Source organism: Tursiops truncatus, chromosome 9 (assembly GCF_011762595.2).
Source record: "Tursiops truncatus isolate mTurTru1 chromosome 9, mTurTru1.mat.Y, whole genome shotgun sequence".
NCBI lineage: Eukaryota > Metazoa > Chordata > Mammalia > Artiodactyla > Delphinidae > Tursiops > Tursiops truncatus.
In genome coordinates this window covers 18,051,031-18,068,944 of record NC_047042.1, presented here as the reverse complement: position 1 = coordinate 18,068,944, position 17,914 = coordinate 18,051,031, and the positions used below count along the sequence as shown (strand labels likewise).

At 40.6% G+C, this 17,914-nt stretch overlaps 1 protein-coding gene and 1 pseudogene across 16 annotated transcripts in view; one reads left to right on the top strand and one right to left on the bottom strand.

Moving 5' to 3' along the window:
• SRPK2 (SRSF protein kinase 2) overlaps positions 1-17,914 on the bottom strand; it is a 261,992-nt gene that overhangs the window by 76,464 nt on the left and 167,614 nt on the right. The window lies entirely within an intron of this gene.
• On the top strand, positions 6,110-6,377 carry LOC101329795 (V-type proton ATPase subunit e 1 pseudogene; annotated as a pseudogene).

Sequence of the window (17,914 nt, the reverse complement as noted above, 5' to 3'; positions counted from 1 at the left end):
GAAGATATACAAATGACCAATAAGCACATGAAAAGATGTTCAGCATCATTAGTCAATTGGAAGAGGGAAGTCAAAACCACAATGAGATACTACTTCACGTCCAATAGAATGGTTATATTAAAAAAAACACCAGGCAACAACAAGTATTGTCAAGAATGAAGACACTGGAACCATCATACTACTGTAGCAGGAGTATAATATAGCACAGCTGTTCTGGAATATCTGGTAGTTCCGAAAAGGTTGAATTTAGAGTTACCATGAAACCCAGCAATTCCAATCCTAGGTATATACCCAAGAGAAATGAAAACATCTGACCCCACAAAATCTTGTGTAAAAATGTTCATAGCAGTGCTATTCAGAATAGATAAAACGCAGCAACAACCCAAATGTGCATCAACTGATAGATGGGTAAGTAAAATGTGGTATATCCTTACAATGTAATATTATTCAGCAATAGAAACAAATGAAGTACTGATAATACATGTTACAGTAAGGATGACCCTTGAAAACATTACGCTAAATGAAAAACACGAGTCAGAAAAGAACACACGTTGAATGATGCCATTTTACATCAAAACGTCCAGAATAGGGAAATTTGTAGAGTGTATTAATGGTTGCTTGGAGTTGGGAGCAGGGGAAGAGAAAAGTGGAAATTGACTGTTAATAGATACGGGGGATTCTTCAGGAGGCATGAAAACGTTCTCATGTGGTGATGGTTATACAACCATGTGAATATACTTAAAAAATACTGAACTGCATACTTTAAAAATCTAAGTTGTATGGTATTTGAATTATACCTCAAAAAGCTGTTTTTTAAAAAGCAAAAGCCTATACGACTATATAATACCTTTTAATATCCACCTTATACCTTAATAAAGTATATGCTTCCAAGAAAAATCATAAATATCTACATTTAGATGTAAGCAATCTATATGCATGGTCTCTTTTACAAATGCCTAATACATTCACAGTGAAAAATAACATGTAGCTCTGTAAAAAGTAGAGAGTCTATCTAATCATCTGAAGTTTCTATAAGGCACTAGTAATTTCAGAACGTGTATGTATACATAAGAAAATGTACCAACTCAGTGACTGGAATAAAAAATTTAGAAAGCAAAATTCCAACTAGTCATTCATATTTTTCACAAAGAACTATATTTATTTTGCCCTACATAAAACATAACTAAATATTCTAATCATTACTCCAAATAGGGCTATCAGGCCCTTGTGACATATTAAAAGTAGTCTCAGGCTTCCCTGGTGGCGCAGTGGTTGAGAATCTGCCTGCTAATGCAGGGGACACGGGTTCGAGCCCTGGTCTGGGAGGATCCCACATGCCGTGGAGCAACTAGGCCCGTGAACCACAACTACTGAGCCTGCGCGTCTGGAGCCTGTGCTCTGCAACAAGAGAGGCCGTGACAGTGAGAGGCCCGCGCACCGCGATGAAGAGTGGCCCCCGCTTGCCACAACTAGAGAAAGCCCTCGCACAGAAACGAAGACCCAACACAGCAAAAATAAATAAAATAAAATAGTAAACTCCTACCCCCAACATCTTCTTAAAAACAAAATATTTTTCTTTAAATATTACATTAGAATACTAAGATTATTTTATCATGCTTATCGACTTCATATTATATTTTTCATGTACATTTGCTCTATTAGTAAAGTGAGAAAAAACTGAACGACCCTTGCAAAATGCATACATCATCTGCTCTAAATTGCCACGGCAACCAGATGGGAGTTCTCTGATTTCCTTCCAGCTGCTATTTCTTTTCCATTCCAGCAGAGAAAAAGAAGTAAACCTCACATTTGGCAGAAAAAGAAGTACTTTCCTTTGTTATCAGCTTAAATGGCAACTGACACCATTTAAGAAATTAATTCAGTTAATCTTTAACCAAAACATAAAGAAAAGGAATCCCAAACCAATTTCTTCAGGTAGTATTCTAGGGACATTCACATAAAGTCAAATTTCTTTTTCTTTCCTCGTATGTCGACAGCCTAAATCTAAAACTCACTCTCTTCCTCCCACCCTCCTTCTCACTCTTCCTCTCTTGGTGGTAATTGTCAGCCTGAGAAACATGCAATCTGGCATTTCTACTTAAGGACAGAATCAATCAGTATACACTTTCTCTCAAAATAGCTTATCTAAAAAGGCTAGCTGCTGTAGCACTGGGTAAAGTCACACAGCTAGGGAGGAAAAAGCCACAATGATTTCATGTATTCCTCTCCAATGAAAAGAGAATTTCTAAACTTTGTATAAATCAAACCTAAATGTGAAGTGTCTGCTGTGGTAGGCAGAATTCTAAATTGAGCCCCAATGACCCTTGCCCTGTGTAATTCCCTGTTCCTCTGAGTGTGGGTAGCCCTGTGAATATGATATCACTCTTGTAATTATGTTATGTTATATGGCAAAAGGGCAGATACACTGGGTGGGCCTAACCTAACCACATGAGCCTTTTTACAGGTGAGGGTTTTTCTCTGACTGGTCAAAGAAAAAGTCAGGGGCGTGCTTGAGCTAACCTGCAAAAAAGCAAACATTCATGTCAGGAACTGCCCATTAGGGCCACAGAGCAAGGAATTACGGGTGGCCTCTAGGAGTGAGAGTGGTCCCCAGCCAACAGCTAGAAGGATAACAACAACTTCAGTGCAAGGAAGAGTTCTGCCAATAACTAGTCATCTTAAAAGAGGACTCCAATCCCCAAATGAGAACTGCAGCCTTGGCCAGCAGTTTGGTTTCAGTCCAGTGAGAAATCAGCCACCTGTGCAGCCCTAACTTCTGACCTACAGAACTGTGAGCTAATAAACAGGTATTGTTTTCACCTGCTAAGTGTGGTAATTTGTGCAGCAATAGAAAATGAATAGAGCTGCCAAGTTCTCAATAAGTAATAGAGTAGTTCATTTTAAATTATCAGATTTTGGCCTTAACCAAATCTGGGGTTTTTTAAATAATTGAAATGATCAGAGGAATTAAGAAGCTGGGTAATAAGAATGTGACAGCCAATTCTCTTTGGGGCACAGGCAAGTTAAAAAAAAAAAGAAAGGAAAACAAAAACTTATTCCCCAAATTCTAACAGAAACAATCATAATTCCAAGCCAGACACTTTACATGGTCTTACTAAGACTGTGTCGTCTTCTAGAACACTGAACATAGTTAGTGAAGATGTAAGTAAATCACACCTGCTTCCCAACTAAACTACACCTTAGACAGCAAACGAGTTGACTACTTGACCACCTAACAACATATGTATGACGGAGCTATAGACTTCTCATCCACCTGTATTATTAATATTTCATAAAACAGTGTGGGGCCTGGCAGTACACGTTATTACTACTGAAGAAGAGAAAGGCAGACAGAAAAGTTTAATCCAGAGCCCAAAAGCGTGTAAAAATGGTATCCACTGATTCCACAAATACTCAGAATAGCATATAACAGCGGTCCCCAGCCTTTTTGACACCAGGGACCAGCTTCGTGGAAGACAGTTTTTCCATGGGATGGGGTGGGGGGATGGTTTCGGGACGATTCAAGCACATTACGTTTATTGTGCACTTTCCTTCTTATTATTGTTACATTGTACTACATAATGAAATGATTATACAGCTCACCATAATGCAGAATCCGTGGGAGTCCTGAGCTTGTTTTCCTGCAACTAGATGGTCCCACCTGGGGGTGACAGGAGACAGTGACACCTGAAGTGTGTGCCTTAGGTCCAGTCTACTCCATAAGATGCAGCTTGTCACTTGCCACTCACTGATAGGGTTTTGATATGACTCTGTAGGCAGCTGATTTATCAGGGTCTCTGTGCAGTCAAACCCCTCTGCTAATGATAATCTCTGTTTGCAGCCGCTCCCCAGTGCTAGCATCGCCTCAGCTGCACCTCAGATCATCAGGCACTAGATTCTCATAAGGAGCACGCAGCCTAGATCACTCGCACGCACAGTTCACAGTAGGGTTTGCGCTCCTATGAGAATCTGATGCTGCCACTGATCTGACAAGAGGTGGAGCTCAGGTGGCAATGCGAGTGACGGGGAGCAGCTGCAAATACAGATGAGGCTTCACTCGCCTGCCACTCACCTCCTGCTGTGCGGCCCGGTTCCTAACAGGTCACCAACTGATATCGGTCCGTGGCCCGGGGGTTGGGGATCCCTGGCGTATAGCATGCACCATGACGTGTACCGGGGTACAAAGGAGCCCGGCACTGAGGGATGCATGGTCTAGCAAGAGGGCTCTAGAGAAATGCCTGTAAACACAAGAATATAGGAACATAACTGCTCCAAGTGTTGTTATAGAGGAGGAGGTGGCAGAGGGCTGAGCCAGAAACATCTACATGCTGGGAGTGATCTTAGAGACAGAACAGAATGAGGCACAGGGGGTGGAGGAGGGTGGCCAAGGCCCAGGAACAGGGTGATGAGAGGCACAAAGGCCTAAACTAGTCCAGTGTGGCTGGAGACAGGGAAGAGGTTCAGCAGCAGCCAGTTGACAGAGGAACGACCCACAGTTCTAAGGGATTCGCGCTCTATCCTTAAGGCAAGTAGGAGCCACTGAAACACAATTTTAGGACCAGAGAGTTGCTCTCTGCAAAAAACATGAAACTGGTATACAGAATGGGTGGAAAGGATAAAAGACAGAAGCAGGGAAACTAGTGAGGTGTCGCAGGAGGAAATGATGAAAACCTGAACTCAGGACTCAGTAATTCATTTGCTGGAGGTGGGTGTCTGTCTCCTAGGTTTCTGATAGTAAGATAGTGTTACCATTAATTTGGAGAGAGAACACAGCAGCAGGAGGAGGAGTGGTTTGCAGTGAAAGCTTACTTCTGTTTCAGCTCATCAGAGTTTGAGGGGCATGTGGGATGTCCAGCATTGTGGACATCCTTGGTGGACTGCTTGGTATATAGAATCTATAGTTAAAAAATAAAGGTTTAGGCTGCCAATAGAAACAGAGGTCATGAGTAAACAGCTGGTAAACAATGCCTCTCCAAGCATGTGAGAGTGCCAAAGAGAACTGAGGGGTTGAAGAGACAAGAGCAACGCCTAGTTAAGAGCTAACATACCAAGGTTAGTCAAACCACCAACAGATTCTAGCCTTCCTGGTTCATGACCTGCAAGCAGTGACCCAGAGCATAATCACCAAGATAAATCCATAAATTTCAAAGACAGATTTTGGAGAATATATAAGTTTTACCTCATATAAGCCTACCTTTTTACATTAGGACGAGATATACATATAAAAACTAGCAAACTAAGAACCCGTGTGTTTCTATCTAAAAGGCTCTGTTTGTAGGCAATCTGAAGCCAGCTGGGTACAGGGTAAACCACCACTACAAAAAAAAAACGGCGGGGGGTGGGGGGAGAATTGTTTACTAAGACCTGTATGTTGATGAAACTTAACTAGAACAACTTCCTCCTGCTACTCAGGAAATAACGCAAGATGTACCACTTTGAACATGGCTTCTGCACACCTCCGCAAGATTTAAATCAAAAAGCAACTGTAATTATATGACACAATAGCCACTAGCCAAATTAAACAGAGTAAAATTTAAGATTCAGTTCTTCCGTCACCCTAGCCTCATTTTAAGGGCTCAAGCAGCCAGAACCACATACAGCTGGTGACTTATGGTACTGAACAGTGCAGATAATAGAACATTTCTATCATCACAGAAAGTTCTACTGGACAGTGCTGCTCTAGGCAACATTTTAGCAACGTGAACCTCCTCTAGCATATCATTACTTTTAATAAGTAAACAAAATTAACTGAAAAGAGTTTGGAACATTTTTTTATACAGCCCACCATTGGAAATTTTAGCTGTAAAATTATAAACAGGAAGAGTATATTCATTTTTAATTTGACAGATGATTCCAATATTTGAATATCCTTTAGCTCAGCACACCTCCTTACTGGAATTCACCTGATCCTCACAGTGACAATGTCCGTAAATAGCAATATATTGGGGTCTAAATGTCCATCAATGGGAGACTTGTTAATAACATGATGATAGATTATGGCACATGCATACAACATAACTCTTCTATAAAAAATGAGGCAAATGAAATTAAGGAAATTCCATCCACAATAGCATCAAAAAGAATAAAACACAGAGCTCCGGTGGCAACCATGGCATATACCGGCCTCACGGTGCCTCTCATTATGATGAGCATGTTCTGTGGCTTCATCAGCTTCCTGGTGCCCTGGTTCATCTGTAAGGGTCCCAACCGGGGAGTTATCATCACCATATTGGTGACCTGTTCAGTTTGCCACTATCTCTTTTGGCTGATTGCAATTCTGGCCCAACTCAACCCTCTCTTTGGACCACAGTTGAAAAATGAAACCATCTGGTACCTCAAGCATCACTGGCCTTGAGGAAGAAGACCTGCTCGCCCGTGCTCAGTCACTGAGGCCACAAAGAGAACTCCTCTGGATGCAAAGTCACCTCCACACCCAGACCACCTTCCTTAACTCAACCGTTTTAGCCATCAACTGCCTTAAATGTTCCCACCACATTTGAATGCCTTATTCTACAATGCAGTATTTTTTCTGGTCACCTTTCTTATTACACTTTGATGAATGATGTACCTATTTAACCTAAAGTATGCTGCCTCCATAAAATGTTTATGTACTCTTCTGAGATAGAAAGTGCTGTTCTTCGGAGAAATAATGTTACTCTCTCCTTGGAACCTGTGGATTTGAAGATGGCTCCTGCCTGCTCTCAACATGGGAATCAGCGAAATGTTTAAGAACTGTTACAAGGCAATAAGACTCCAGTGGGGCAGTCAGTAGGAGAACATGTTCAGAGGGAAAAATCTGCCTCACCAGAATTATACCAAAGTATATTTTCAGGATGAATTTCTTATTTCTGCTATCTTTTAGAATAAATTATTTTTCTGCTTTCCATGGAAAAAGAAAGAATAAGATACAGTTGAACACTGAACAATTAGAGGGTTGGGGCATGGCTGAAAATCGAAGTACAACTTAATAGTTGGCCTTCTGTGTATGTGGTTCCTCCATATACACAGAGTCAACCATCTGTGGACTGTGTAGTACTGTAGTACATACTAATAAAAAAAATCCACGTATAAGTGGACCCAAGCAGTTCAAACCCGTGTTAAGGGTCAACTGTACGTAGGAATAAATTTAACAAAAGAAGTTCAAAATATATACTATCAAAGCTAGAAAAGATTACTGAAAGAAATTAAAGAAGATCTAAATAAACAGAAACACATCCCACGTTAATGGACTGAAGACTTAATTCTGTTAAGATGACAGTATGCCCCAAACTGATCTACAGATTCAATTCAATGCCTATCAAAATACCAGTTGGCTTCTTTGCAGAAATTGATAAGCCATTCCTAAAATTCATATGGAAATGAAATGACCCAGAATAGCCAAACCAATATTGAGAAAGAACAATACTGGAAGACTCATGCTTCTTGATTTCGAAACTTACTAAAAGGTACAGTAATCAACAGAGTGTGGCACTGAGAGTCCAGAAATAAACCCTCACATTACCATCAAATGATTTTTCAACAAAGGTGCCAAGACCATTCAATAAGTAAAGAACGGTGTCTTTAAACAAAAGGTGATGAGATAAATGAACACCCACATGCAAAAGAATAAAGCAGGCCTCCTATCTCACACTACACGCAAAAATTAACTCACAGTAGATCAAAGACCCAGATGTTAAGACCTAAAACTATTTAAAACTCCTAGAAAAGATGTTCATCTTTAGCCATCAGAAAAACAAAAATCAAAACCACAATGAACCACGAATCCACACGTACTAGGATGGCAATAATCAAAAAGACAGATACTAACAAGTGATGGCAAAAATATGCAAATATTAGAACCCTCACAGACTGTTTATAAGAAAGGAAAATGATGTACACATTTTGAAAAACTAGAAGCAGTTTCTCAAAAGATTAAACAGTTACCATATGACTCAGCAGTTCCACTCCTAGGTATATACACAAGAGAAGCTAAAACATACATCAAAAATAAAAACTTGCGCATAAATGTTCTTAGCCTCATTATTTGTACTACCCCAAAGCAGAAACAATCTAATGTCCATTAACTGATGAATGGATAAATAAAACAAAATAGTAATATAATAGAATATTACTCAACAATAAAAAGTAATGGAAGTACTGATAGATGCTACAACATGGATGATCCTTGAAAACGTTATGGTAAATCAAAGAAGCTAGTCACTAAAGATCATATTATATGATTCCATTTACATGTAATTCCCAGAATAGAGAGAAAGTAGGTTAGTGGCCGCTTATGGCTGAGGGGGTGGGAAGAAATGGAGGTAACTACTCAAGTGTACAGAATTTATTTTGGGGGTGATGAAAATGTTCTAAAATTAGGTGGTTGGTGATGGTTACAAAATTCTGTGAGTAGACTGAAACATCTTTGAATTGCACATTTTAAATTTTATGGTACATAAATTATCTTTCAATAAAGTTGTTACACGAAAATAAAGAGGCTGTCCTCTATGTACTAATATGGAAGATATGCCAATGATAAATACAAAGGCGCAGCGCATTTGTGTATGGCGCGTACCATTTGTTTTACAGATATAACACAATGCATGCACCTCATGGTAACGGACTGTTTCTGGTGGGAGCAACAAGAAACTGACAATAATGGCTCTCCTCCAGGAAAAGGAGCTCAATGACTGATGGTCAGGGAGAGGAATTAACTTTTCAAAAATTCCTTATACTCCTTTCATACTTTTTCAGTTGGGCACCATGCGCACGGCTACTGAAACTAATTATTAATTTATAAAGACAAGAAAGAAAAATAAGGAAAGGCAAAGTGGATGCTGGGAAAGTGGTTCCTATCTCTGACCCCACCACCCCTCCCCCCTCCCCCACCCTTGGCATCTCGGGAGAATTTACTAAAGAACAACAAAATGAACTGTCTAGGGCTGGAAAGCTAGGATAAAAGTCCAGCTCCAAACGACATGCAGTTTTCTGGTAGAAAGCCTGTGGGTTAGTGTGAATACCGGTTCCATCACTTAAAAATCCACGAGAATTCAAGTCAGTGACAACTTCCCTGAGCCTCTCAAGAAAGTCAGAGGTTTATGGTAATTTAAAAGGGATGATACATAAATTCCTTGGTATGGTAACTGTGCATGTGGTAGGCAGTCAATAAAGGTTAATCCTCACGTCCTATTCTCACCTTTCTGGTGTGTGGTTACCATGAACTTGTTTCCTCAGGGCTCCAGCTGTGAATAATAAGGAGGTACACCCTGATATATTATGCATGACAGCGCTATCAGACCTCTGGCCCTTTCTGCTCATCTGTAACTGTGCTAATGCAAAGGTCAGCATCAATCTACCTCTTAACCTCTCTGCTTCTAAACTCATGTATTTTATAATCATGATTGGTTATGAGATTTAAGAAAGTTTCAGAAGCATCTCTATTGTTAATTATCACATATTTCTACAAGGCAATATGACAAAATGGGTTGTACTGCTGCTATAACCATCTTTGGGGGGAAAAAAGATGTCTAACATAGATTTTAAAAAGTTAACACGTAAGCAAACTGCTTAATAAACATTCTCCAGTAACACATGACTTGTTCTAACTAGGTCTTTTTTGACAAGTACAAAGTTAAGCCTAATCCTCAAAGACTTTCTTGTGAACTAGGTTTCAATGGACTTTACACAACAGAAGAGTTCCCATCTTAAAAACTGTTTCCCCTAGGTGGAAGACAAAATTTACAATTGCTGGCAGAGAGTTTTGGTCATCTGAAGAGTTATTAGTCCACTGCAATACGTTCTGCCTCTTTCAAACTTTATAATTTCAGCCATACACATTCTTCAATATTAGATAAATGGCTTAATTTTTTAAGACTGTTGTTTCAATTAGCACTAATACCAACCTTACTATAGGAATTGTGTTTATAGTTCTTCAAGAATGCTGAAGCACATTAATATTATTCCTGTAGGAATGGCCGTTTTCAGAGACTGGTGGATACCTAAAGAAGCTATCAGAAAAACATTTTCCAGAGAAACGGGAGATTCTGCAAGCACCAAATCCAAACCCAATGGGAGAGGCTCAAGAATAAGGTTAGGATTCCAGCTACAATTGCTATCCAAAGACAGGTTCTAGGAAGAGATAGGACTAGAGAAACAAGAACTAGGATCAACCAGTGAGTCGAATTTCGGATACCCAAACTCTCTCGACGAAAGAGGTAGGGGAAATCTCTCCTATTAATCTGCAATCTCAAGCTTCTCCTTGGGCAGAGTTAGCATTTGAATTTATTATTATACCTTGCTAGTTCTGAAACCCCCAAGCCAAGAATTAACTTAGAGTGCTTCCGGGTCACTGCCATCCCTGGGCACCTGGAAGAAGTTAAAAACAAATCCTCTTGGGAGAAATGCATCCTCAATCAGGGCTAACTGGGATTCCAAGCAGTTAAGATTGGGTTGGGCAGGTGTGATTTAATAATTTTTTTTCAAATCACCAAATAAATAAGGAAACAATACCCAATGAGCAAGCCAAAAGAAATAATAAACGGCAAAAGTAACTTCAGATACTAGTACTATGAAATACAGAATATACAATAAATATCATACTGATAGAAATAAAGGAAGGAAATGAAAGCACAAGCAGGAAATTAAAGCATGAGACTTAAAATTCATTGATTGATTAGACAACAAACAAGAGACTGGAAGATGGATCTGAAGAAATCATCTAGGATGTACTGGGTTGGCCAGAAAGTTTCCTTGGGTTCTACTGTAAAACAGGAAAAACCTGAGTGAACTTTTTGGCGAACCCAGTATCACAGAAAGAGAAAGAGATTGAAAACATGACGGAAGGTTGAGAAGTAGAGTAGAGAATGAGAAGATCTAACCAATCTACTCTTTGGGCTTCTTGAAGAAGGGAGAAGAAAGAAGAGCTAAGAATTGTCCAGAATTGATAAGGAACATACATCTCAAATTCAGAAAGCACAAAGTGTTCCAGACAAGGAGAAATCTCCAGAACAATAAAACTGAAGAACTCCAAAGCCAAGAGAAAAAAACAGGGGAAAAACGGCCAGATTTTCTACATAGAAATGACAATTACACCGTCACTAGTGGTCACAAAAGAAAGAAGTCAAACAACAGTGGTGTAAGATCATCAAAGTGCCAAGAGCCAAATGACTGTCATTTTCAGTTATATAACTGGCTAAAGAAAACACGTAGGGACTTCCCTCGTGGCGCAGCGGTTAACAATCTGTCTGCCAATGCAGGGGACACGGGTTCGATCCCTGGTCTCGGAAGATCTCACATGCCTCAGAGCAACGAAGCCCGTGCGCCACAAGTACTGAAGCCCGCGCACCTAGAGCCCGTGGTCCGCAACAAAGAGAAGCCACCGCAACGAGAAGCCCACCCACTGCAACTAGAGAAAGCCCCCGCGCAGCAACGAAGACCCAACACAGCCAAGGGAGGAAGGGAAGGAGGAAGGAAGGAAAACATGTATACATAAAACAAATAAAGGTATTTTCAAATCAACAAAAACTGAGTTTATCATTTACAGACTTCTTCTAAAGAAACTTCTAAAGAATAGATTTCAGGAAGACATGAAACGATGAGGAAGGAAGGTCTAAATTACAAGAAAAAATGGTGATTGATAAACTGGTAAACATGAGTTAAAACAAATAATGAATGTATATTTTCAGGGTGGCAATAAAAATATTACTCAAAATAACAATATTTTAAAAATCAAACTCTTAAATAATAGAACTATTCTGAGTACTTTACTCATATAATTAACTCAATGCTCAAACAACTCTGAAGTACTATTATTCACCCCATCTTCACAGATGAGGATAATAAGGCACAGGGGGTAAGTTCAAGGTCATACAACTAGTGACTGGAGAGCCAGGAAGGAAGCTTGCCCTACTAGGCAGCAGCTGGAAGCAGTGAAATATTTCCAGACCCAACTTTCTAGTAGAACGAGATCTGCTGCTGTGCCAGTGGACTCGGTAGAAGGAAGGGTAGGTGGTAAATAACTGACACCGGTGAGAGGCTTGAACAGGAAACACTGAAGGACACTCACTGGGATGAGATGAATCCTCTGTAGTACTGATATCCACTTACAGCACTCAGACTTCTCCACTCACAGGCTGACTCACTAAGACTGAGAGAAGGCCCAGGAATTGGCATGCTTGGTAAGCACCCCAGGAAACTGATGCAGGTGGTTTAAGGGCCACACTTGAAGAAACATTACCAGATTCATATGTAACCACTATAACCACTACATTCAAGTCCTTTAGTCTAAGATTCTATTTGACTTTAATGAGCTTCTAAACAAGAAAAATCATACTCATGTGTAGTTTGGATACCAGATGTCAACTAAACCCTTAAACAAATAATGTGCAGTTTCAAGCTCACCAAAAGATGACACTAGAAAGGATAAACTGTGGTTAAACAATGGAATAACTACTCAGCAATACAAGACAATGAACAAATACAAGAACATGAATGAACTCAAAAGAACTGTGCTAAGTGAAGGAAGTCAGACTACAGAGTATATGATTCCATTTTAAAAAGGCGAAACTTCAGTGATGGAAAGCAGATCAATGGTTGCCAGAGACTAAGGAGTGGGGGAAGGGTACTAACTGTAAAAGGGCTCAAGGGAACTTCTGGTGCTGATGAAATGTTACCTCACAACTGCGGTTGTGGTTATACCACGTATATGTACAACAGTCACAACTCCATGAATTGTACACCTAAAACTGGTGACTCTTTATTTAATGTAAATCATACCTTAATAAAGCTGACTCAAAAAAAAAAACCGATCATCATAAACACGAGTGAGTTCTCCCCTGTACACTGCTCTTAACACATACTCTCATCACCCTCCAGTTGGTTCAGATCAAATACTCTTCACCACCAAATATGAAATTCTGCAAACCCCCCAGTCATGTATATTAACACATGGGAAACTCACTGCCTAGTTTTAAACCACTCACTAACCTGCAAGGGCAGTACTGAACAGGTAAGAAAATAAAAGCTTTAGTGTTCAACATAAGAGCCTTACCTAAGGTGGAACAGAAATTCAAAACATAAGGTGCTGCTGAGACTAGCACCCATGAAACCAAATGCTACAAATACTCCCCCTTGTATGCACACATGACACAGTACCATCTCAGTTCAGATTTATCTCACAACTGAGGACTGTCTTGAAAAACATCAAACTGGTATCTCTGATGGGGCAGGAGCTATAAAGTACTCCACCAGTCTGATCATCCCACCGACTCAGATCAGAGAGAACTCAGGGACTGTGATATTCTCTCCTACCGTTGTGCTCATAAATTTTGTGATTCTACCCTATAGTCCCAAATTCTGCTTGACTACCCACGTACAGAGAAGATACCTCACATTTGTTCAAGAAATATTTATCAAACTATCTTATTGTTAAAAATGAGTAAAAGCTGTCTTCGTGCATGGAACCAGGTGTCTGACAGACTAGAGCAGACAAGTATACAAATAACAATATAAAACAAGGCAGACCATGGTTCAGAAAGATTATTACCTTAATCACCTCAATATAGTCAAGGTTCCAAGGTCCAGGGAATACAATGAGAACAAAACAAAATACCCAGAAAGGCAGAAATGTTTTCTCTGGCTCGTTTAGTCCCCACGGAATCCATAGAGAAAGTAGTGACAACTGAGGCTGAACTGTGAGGAAGGGCTTTGGAGGCAAGGGGAACCTCAGGAATAAGCACAGGCATGGCAACAGGAAAGTCCAGTTTTGCTGATATACAAGGTACCCACAGGAGAATATTGGCAGAAATGCTAGAAAGAAAGACTGGAACCAGATTCTGACACCCTTGAATGAAGAATATGGAGTTTATTTCTGGTAAGATATAAAACGTCATGCAAAATTTAATCTATATTTATTTTAGGATCTGTAACACAACAGTTCTTAAGACTATACACCATGATCATGTAGAAGCTTTTTCAAAAGACAAAAGCCTACAAGCAGGAGATTCTGACTCAGCAGGTCTGGAATGTGGCCTGGGCACATGTCACTAGGAGTCTGACACACACCCACAGTTAAGAATCTCCGCTGTAAGGAGCCATCACCATGTCTTACAGATGTCTACCGGTAATACACTCAAGTGTGCTTATGACTGAAATACAAGCAAGGAAAGCAAATACTACTAGGCACAGGCAAAGAAAGGCAGATTTCAAATAAGAACTTCTGATGCTCCAAAAGATTTCAAGAATAGGACATTCCACTCTAATAAATGTATGTCTCTTAAAAAGTTATTACACTAATCAGTCTGTTTTAATCACCTACTTCATTCAAGTAAAACCAAATTTTAGTTAATTCCATCAAAATATAAATAATTATATCATTAAGTATTCAGAGTTTAAACTCAGAAAACCATAGCTAAAGGACTTCTAATTTAAACATGACTGATTAACACCATACATTTTTCTTCTCTCCTTCCCGTAGCAAAAAACAAACAAAAAAAAAACCCAAGAAAATCCAAAAGAACAAAGACAATAGAGTAGTAAAAATCAAGGAACAAGAAATTCAACAATGTTTTTAGAAAACAAAGTCGATGCAGGAGGTTACAAATAGGAAGAACGAAGCACTACAACCGGCAGTGCCAGACACGGACCAGAGACTAGTCCACCCCGGAACCACAGAGCCTCGGCATGAAAACCAAGGACTGGGGAGATGTCAGGTTGTTGGGGGGATGCTACTGAATACACAGAGCTCAGCTGGACAGAGCCATGGCTCCTTCCCCACTCACCCCTACCCCCAGTGTAGGCAGATTACAACCTTTCCTGAAGCAAGGACTGGATATTTTGGAGAAAGTCTTTGCTTCAGGAAAGACTGTGATCTGGCTACAATCTTTTGGAGAAGGTATGGTAAGGTACTGTGATGAGAAACCATTTTGATAATTAATAGAATCTCAGATTCCTTACTCCACTCTGCCCCGTTGAACAGGAGTAAAGAGAATTCCTTACTGGAGAAAGGGAATAGCCACACCTAGGCCAGGCCCATATACAGTTACAACAGAATTCATTTTTAAAAAATCCTTCTCTTAAAAACTAATAAGCAGGCTTCCCTGGTGGCGCAGTGGTTGACAGTCCGCCTGCTGATGAAGGGGACATGGGTTCGTGCCCCGGTCCGGGAGGATCCCACATGCCGCGGAGCGGCTGGGCCCGTGAGCCATGGCCGCTGAGCCTGTGCGTGTCCGGAGCCTGTGCTCCGCAACGGGAGAGGCCACAGCAGTGAGAGGCCCGCGTACCGCAAAAAAACAAAACAAAACAGAACAAAACAAAAAAACTAATGAGCATTTAACATATCACACACTGGGTTCTCTCTACACCTTGATAAGGGTCAACCAGCTCCTATAACCCAGGTTCGTTTCAGGCTTTCCAGCGCTGGCGGTTGATGACTCTTTACTAGGTATGATGCTGAGTAGCTGACTGAGGACAAGAGCTAAGCTTTAGTGCCTACGTGCTTATTAGCACGGGTGCTTACTCAGGCAGACATTAAATAATATAAGCTGAATAAAAAACCAAAATAGAAAAGGTGTATGCCTGCTACTTTCTAAATCATTAAGCCTATAATCTAAAACTTTGATTTCACTATCTTACATTGATTCTGAACTTCAGTGAAGTCAAAAAAATTTTCTATATTAAAGAATACATTTCCTAGTCCTTTCTTCCTCCCAAATATGCAGTAAATAATAAGGTGTCATTTGAAAGTATAAGAAATTCTGTTGACTAGAGATGCTATTTCTACGTGTTAGGAATTCATGAATAAAGAATCTTACTAAGGACTTAGTTACAAACTGGTGGCAAGAACAGGCAAAAATTCCCAACTGGTGTACACGTGACCTAGAGGCATACAAGTTAGACAGTCTATTCATCACTACTTATTCGGGAGAATTTTAGGAACTCAAATAATATATGACTTAAATCCTGAAAAAGTGAAATAAGGTTTCATTTAAATGGTTGTTTTAAAATCAGCAGACAGGGACTTCCCTGGTGGCACAGTGGTTAAGAATCTGCCTGCCAATGTAGGGGACACGGGTTCAAGCCCTGGTCCGGGAAGATCCCACATGCCGTGGAGCAGCTAAGCCCGTGCGCCACAACTACTGAGCCTGTGCTCTAGAGCCCGTGAGCCACAACTACTGAAGCCTGTGTGCCGAGAGCCTGTGCTCCGCAACAAGAGAAGCCACCACAATGAGAAGCCCACGCACCGCAAAAAAGAGTAGCCCCTGCTCGCCGCAACTAGAGAAAACCCGCACACACCAACGAGGACCCAACGCAACCAAAAACAAACAAATAATAAAAATTAATTAATTAATTAAAAGATTTGTTTAAAAAAACAGCAGACAGGGCTTCCCTGGTGGTGCAGTGGTTGAGAGTCCGCCTGCCGTTGCAGGGGACACGGGTTCGTGCCCTGGTCCGGGAAGATCCCACATGCCACGGAGCGGCTGGGCCCGTGAGCCATGGCCGCTGAACCTGCATGTCCGGAGCCTGTGCTCTGCAATGGGAGAGGCCACAACAGTGAGAGGCCCACGTAACCACAAAAAAATAGATGGATGTAGAGAAGCAAAGTAAGTTTCCATTCCACCAGCACGTGCATTCCATCATGCTCCCAACAGAAAAACGGTTTCTATTTATGGGGTCAGTTGGAATTGCCAACTCTGGGTTTTATCAAATTTCTTTCACGTGAAAAGGAAGACAATAAAGTAATAAAAGAATAAGCACAAAGCTGGCTTCCTGAACCAGCTGCAACTGAAACAGAAGTTAAAATTATAGACCTAGCAAACAGTGGTATTACTTTAAAAATTCTTGTAATGTTTAAGAATGCTAAAGCATAAAAAAAAGAACAGATTAACCCAATACCCACTGGTATGTGTGAAAGTTCTATAAACATATATAAATTGTATCATGATGCAAACCCAATTCTCTGTTATCATTTCAAGTATCTCCATTAGTATTCAAACAGGTACTTTGTCAAACAATCTTAGCACCTTTTTCTTCCAACTTTTTTTTGGCCTCTCTGCGTGGCTTGCGGGATCTTAGTTCCCCAACCAGGGATTGAACCCGGGCCACTGGACTGCCAGGAAATCCCCCTCTTCCATCTTTAATGACAAAATTACCTGCTTGGGCTTCCTTGCTGGTGCAGTGGTTAAGAATCCGCCTGCCAACACAGGGGACACGGGTTCGAGCCCTGGTCCGGGAAGATCCCACATGTCGCAGAGCAACTAAGCCCGTGTGCCACAACTACTGAACCTGCACTCTAGAGCCCATGTGCCACAACTACTGAGCCTGCATGCCACAACTACTGAAGCCCACACGTCTAGAGCCCATGCTCTGCAACAAGAGAAGCCACCGCAATGAGAAGCCCCACACCACAACGAAGAGCAGCCCCCACTCGCCGCAACTTGAGAAAGCCCGTGCAAGCAATGAAGACCCAACGCAGCCAAATTAATTAATTATTAATTAAATCTATTCAAAAAAAGAGAAAATTACCTTCTTAATCAAAACAAACAAAAAAACAAAAAAAAACCCTCAAAAAACTCTTAAGTGAACATAAAAACAGTAATTATAAAATTTAAGTTCTAGTTCTTTCAAAAATCAAGCTGAAAATGATTAGCATAATCATCTTCCTATGGATAACTTTGACTTACCATTTAGTTCTCTCTGTATGTGCACCTATAATCTAATCCAGCTCTTCTGTTTCTCCTTCCAGGGACCACCACCACCATTTATACACCTCAGTAGTGAACAGAGAGCCTGGGAGTTATCCTCAACTTCAGTCCCGGCCCCTAAATATGACCAGCCACCAATGAATTGGCCTCCTTGATGTCTACAGACCCTCCCCGCTTCCCACCACCCTGTTGTACTCAGACCACAAATGCCCCTCAACTGAATTATTACCACATGT